Raw genomic sequence first — 6,000 nt, forward strand, 5'->3', positions numbered from 1 at the left:
GGATATTTTTCTTCAATTTCTTTAAGAAAAGGGGATCATGTGTCACACCCTGTTCTGTTTTCTCCTGTGTTCCGTGTCTCCTATGCCTCCTGTGTCTTCTCTGTCTTAATTTGTCATTCCCTACACCTGCCCTCAGCCTCTCCTGATCGTGTCATTCCCGTCACCTGCCCTCAGCCACTCTTGTCTCGTTACTGTCTGATGCCGTACACCTGTTTCCCCCCCTATATATTGTCAGTCTTTCCCTTGTCTGCTGTCGGATTGTCGTCTCTGGTTCCTTGTCCTTTTCCCGTCGTCCTGTCCGTGGTCCTGGTCTTGCCTGCTTCGACCCTGCCTGCCTGTCTTCCTGCCCCTTTTGGACCTTGTTTATTTTCTAACTGTTTTGCCTCATTAAAGAGCGCCTTTTTGTTATTTACACTTCGTCCAGCCTGTCTCTCTGCGCCTGAGCCTCACCCCGACACAAGAACGTGACAGAACAATCTGGCCATGATTGTCTCAGCAGAGGACAGTGTGCGCTCCTCTCTCCAGATGCGAGAGGAGCGTATTTCTAGGATTGAGCGGTTGATCTCTGGGAGGTACAAGGAGCTCCACGACCAACAGAGTTCCTTGACCGTACAGCTGAGGGATCTGCGACTCTCAAGCGAGCCGGGTCGGGCCGGCTGCGGTTCCCGGTCGCCTGATGGGTCGGCGCCGCCAGCCCTGTCTGGCTACCAGCCCAAGCCCCAGCAGCCCTCGCCGTGGCTGTCCGGTATTCCCCGTGACAAGTCGGAGCCCCGGCCGTTCTCCACTGCCCCCTGGCAGCCGCCGGCGTTCCTGGCCGGCATTCCCCCTGACCAGTCGGAGCCCCGGCCGTTTTCCACTGCCCCCTGGCAGCCGCCGGCGTTCCTGTCGGGCATTCCCTGTGTCCCGCCGGTTCCCGCTGCCGCCTCCGTGCCGCAGCCCCCGACGGTTCCCGCTGTCGCCTCGGTGCCGCAGTCCCCGCCGGTTCCTGCTGTCGCCTCCGCCATGCTGCAGCCCCGGCCGATCCGACCTCTCCACGCCCCTTCCCCGTCCCGGCCGGCGCTAGTTGTTCCTGCCCCGTCTCCGTCCCGGCCGGCCCCAGTTCTCCGTGCCCCGTCTTTGCCCCGGCCGGCTCTAGTCCCTCCTGTTCCGTCCCCTTCCCGCCCGGTGGTAGTTCCCTGTGTCCCGGCTCCTCGTGTTCCACTGCCGTCCCGGCCGTTTCCCCAGTCCCACTCTCGACTGTCCCGTCGCCGTTCCCCCCTTGCCCGCTTCCGGTTCCCAGTGTCCCATCGCCATTTCGTCCGGCTCCAGTTCCCAGTGTCCCGTCGCAGTCTCTCCCTTTCCCGATTCCGGTTCCCAGTGTCCCGTCACCATCCCAGCTGGCTCCAGACCCCGGCCTCTCCTGTGCCCGGTACCTCAGCTACCCATCCCTGTACTCCGGCGCGCCTTTCGCCTGGTGGTCATCCGCCGGCCCACCCCCCAGACTGCTTCGGCCATGCCCTTGGTCCCTCCGCCGGCTCCCCTCCACCCACCCTTGTTGATCCTTTGGGACGTCTGGTATCCGTCCCTTAAGAAGGGGGTACTGTCACACCCTGTTCTGTTTTCTCCTGTGTTCCGTGTCTCCTATGCCTCCTGTGTCTTCTCTGTCTTAATTTGTCTTTCCCTACACCTGCCCTCAGCCACTCTTGTCTCGTTACTGTCTGATGTCGTACACCTGTTTCCCCCCCTATATATTGTCAGTCTTTCCCTTGTCTGCTGTCGGATTGTCGTCTCTGGTTCCTTGTCCTTTTCCCGTCGTCCTGTCCGTGGTCCTGATCTTGCCTGCTTCGACCCTGCCTGCCTGTCTTCCTGCCCCTTTTGGACCTTGTTTATTTTCTAACTGTTTTGCCTCATTAAAGAGCGCCTTTTTGTTATTTACACTTCGTCCAGCCTGTCTCTCTGCGCCTGAGCCTCACCCCGACACAACTACGTGACATCATGTGTCTTTAAAGTCGCCAGGGGCCACATAAATCGGGCCGGATTCGGCCCGCGGGCCTTGTGTTGACACCTGTGCTCTCATGAATTTATCAAGGCATCGCACTGTTATGCTTATATTACGTATTTTCTCGAGAGTAAACAGATCTGCCTTTTTAACGTGAAGTGTCAGTCGTCATTCGTCGCGATGTTCTTATGTACTAGTGGGTCGAAAAGAAGCTAAAATAATAACGTCATTTTACGAAACTTACCGTTTATATGCATAACGGCTTGTTTCATATAAAAGTAGGGGGAAGTAAAAGATATCCTTCTTTATGGTGTTGAAATGCAAACCTACGCGTTCTAATTCACTCAGAAAGGAGCTGCGGCTCTGAGCGGCTTTTATTTATATTTTATGTTGTGTAAAACAGCTCAAGACTAAATTCTGCCGGTGAATTTTCAGCCGTGAAGTCTCTTGACTTTCCCGAGCGCCGCGGAGAGGCTGGAGCAAGATGAGGGTACGTTAAAAGGCAATGAACCCGCACGCCGTTGGACGCCCTCGAGCTCTGGTTTCCTTCTTCCCCGAGACGCCAAAGCTAAACCGAAGCGAGAGCTACTCCACGAGAGAAGTGGAGTTGCGTGTGCTCGGTACTTCATGAATAAAGGCCCAAAGTCCGGTCAAATTTTACAGTCATGATTACAATTATATGTCATTGTCAGATGATTGCTTCCCCCCCACACACACACACAAACACAGGAAACTGTCAGGGATCACAAGCCAATCAACAAGGAGCCGGGGACTGTGACGCAGGGCCTTAGAAATCAAGGTAGCCTATTACAGTAATTATATATATAAATGGTGCCACGTTGTTTTGATTTGATAAAGGGGCGGAGATTGTGATATTCACCTGAAGATATGTATATACAGTATATATATATATATACATATACTGTATATATACTGTATGTATATATATATAAACATTATTTTGGACATTATATTTATTTATATATTATATTATATTTGTTATATCGTCATCTTACTAAAATAATGGCCTTTTTTTAACAGGTTTTTCAGAATCATCATGTAATATATTATACTACATCACATGACGTGTTCAACTGAAGTGGCTAGTATCGTGAGCTGATTTAGGCCAAAAAAAAAAATGACGTATGCCATTATTTTAGAAAGGTGACGATATGAACGTGGATACGTTATTGCTGAGAAATGGGTCTATCTGCTTTTGGGCCGTACATGCCCTCGTAACATCAAGCGGCAGCTCACATGACCGAGTAAAACGATCGGCGCTGGATGAAAATCGAGATGTCCGATGCAGACGCCAATTCCTCCGGGCGCCGCGGGCTAGTTTACAGTGTGGAGGAGGTGGGGTTTCAAGTGTAGCTCACACTGTGACTGATTCTCCGTCCGGTGGCTGTCCACAAATCCTTGGCTGGGAGGAGGAGGCGGGGGTAGGGGTTTACACAAGCCTCAACACCAGATGACTCACTCTCAGCTGGCAGTGGAGCCGTGAACAAAGCGTTAGCCGGGTAGAGCGGCGGTGGAGCTACTCGCCGCTGTTCTTCCACCGCACACTGAGTCACGCTGCTGTAATCTCGTGCTCCGGGGCATCCGTCCTATCTCCACGGATTGATGAGTTCTATACTCGCATCTAATCACGCTTTTTTTTTTGCAAAAAAGAAAGACTATCTGACGGCCATCTTTGCATTTAATTTGTTGCATGCGGCCTGTAAGAAAAGAGCGCTACAGTTGCGTGTGTGCGATGAACGGATGAGGACGATGCAATGTGAATGTACACGGGAGATTATGCATAATAGTGATGGATAGAATGCACGATAAAAGGCCTCATTTGATAGAGGGATGAAAGCCACCGTCTACTGTTATGACATATTAATGATACGCTAATGCACATGCTTAGAAAGCTACAGAAATGATATGGCATGGAGTGTAGTGGGGAGAAAAAAGCTTTTTAGTAAAAAAATTTCTATTTGATGCTCAAGTAAGTAAATATTCATGAAGCTTAACAAATAACTAATGTACCCGAATGAAAGGAAAAGACTGATGAAAGATTGTGGTTAATACAGCGTGACTCAGTGAAGACGCATTGCTCTAATGCACACTAGTGTTGGACCACAATGATTTAACGGTATGAAACATATTTACATGCCACTTCACGTCAGATGGAGAAAAAAAAGGGTTTCTCATATTTTATTGCAACTGAAAGGGAAAATGTGGGAGAAACATCCTCTAATATTCAGCTTCTACTTCATGATGCACCATAGACTGGATATTATTATTATTATATATAGAAAGAATATCATTATTGATATGTTGTAATAGTTTATTTTGATTCTGTAGTCCTGTGCTTTAAATTAATATATATAGAAAGATATTGTATTAGGAAATATTAGGGAGAATATTATTATTATGAATGTATTATGAAGCATAGGGGTACTGTTTACTCTATGCAAATGATTAATGTAAATGGAAAGAGTTAATGTATGTTGCATGAGAGTGAATGTTAGTTTAGTATTTCCGAAATGTTGAAGACACCCGTGAGATTACTTGAATCCGGAATGTAATCTATCACGCTTTTACGTGACGTTTAGCCTCTCCGTGTTGTTGTAGTATTAGCTAAGACAACCGGAATGCATCCCCGATCTGAAGAACAATGGACAGACCTTTGAGGACAGTGATTGGTTGTTGGAGACTAATATAAAGTCTGTACAGGTGAGGGTCCGTTATCTCGTTTCGGCCCTTAAATCAGGCAGGAACTGTTCTCCGGGGATTACAAGGAGAGGAGGCTGTGGGGCTAAAGGTCGGAGCGTAGCCGCGATCGTGAGCCTTGATTGTTTGTTTGAAATTCTTGCCATTAAATATTGTTAAACTTAATTTACCGCATCCGGAGCCTGATTCCCATCATCTGCTAAGAGCCCAGTTTCTGAACTTTTAGATTATTTCGAGAAGAAATTTAGTGTTTTGGGCCAAATGCTGAGACTAAAAAGTGGAGCTCCTCTACCAGAGAAGCGACTGTATCGGCAGTCATATGAATCAGCTTCACGTCAACATTGGGTCCAACCAATGGGAACTCAATATAACAAAATATTACCCATAAATCACACGTATGAAGGATTACAGGTCTGCAGATGAAGATAACCCCCAATGACTAAATCTGGCACATTTACATGATGGATTCAAGTGCTCATGTTGATTATTGTATGTGCATTGTCCCTTTTTAAGTGAAATAAACAAACAGCTGTTCAGGTTTTTTTTAGCCAACTGGCAAAACAGATGCTCCCATGTTTGACGCTCATCTGAGTTCATCACATTTCTCCTAAAACCTATTTGATTTTTATAAATATATCCTTCAAACATGCACTTTGTTAAGCTTTACTTGTGTTTCATAATGGAACATAAAGCCTCTCATTCATGCATACTTTTCATTTTTTTAACGGCCTGATTGCAACCTTGAAAGTTAATTTCAAATAAATATTACTGAGGCTTTAATACCGTGTTTCCTTAACATTGTCCTGCAGAACTATCATTCTTTTCTCTGTAAAGTTTGGTTATTTTTTTGGGTTGCTGGTTCAACGAGCAGCCAAAAAGGCAAAGGGGTGTCTCCTCGCCCGTCTTTCATTATGTTTGCATAATTTGATTTGATCTGTATGCGCGTACGACTCCAGAGCCTCCGATGCCTCATTTATCTCTTTGGATATTGTCGCTTGTAAATCTGGCCACGCCGTGGGCCTCGCACGCCAAAAATACCGTCTAACAAAACCACTTCTAGAGAATGTAGCGGAACATTTAAACGGATTAAGATGGAGAAAAGGCGTAGTTAGAAGAAGACGACAGCAGTGATATTTATTCCTGATTTTGCTGAAATTATTTTTATTAAAAGACAAAAGATAATACATAACACCTAGAGGATGACGAAACAGTGGACACAACATCATAAAGTCAGAGTATTGAGCAAAAGAAAAAATTAATAAAAATAAATAAATAAAAATCCGTGTGTACATCTGTGCATGTGT

Source organism: Pseudoliparis swirei, chromosome 15 (assembly GCF_029220125.1).
Source record: "Pseudoliparis swirei isolate HS2019 ecotype Mariana Trench chromosome 15, NWPU_hadal_v1, whole genome shotgun sequence".
Classification (NCBI taxonomy): domain Eukaryota; kingdom Metazoa; phylum Chordata; class Actinopteri; order Perciformes; family Liparidae; genus Pseudoliparis; species Pseudoliparis swirei.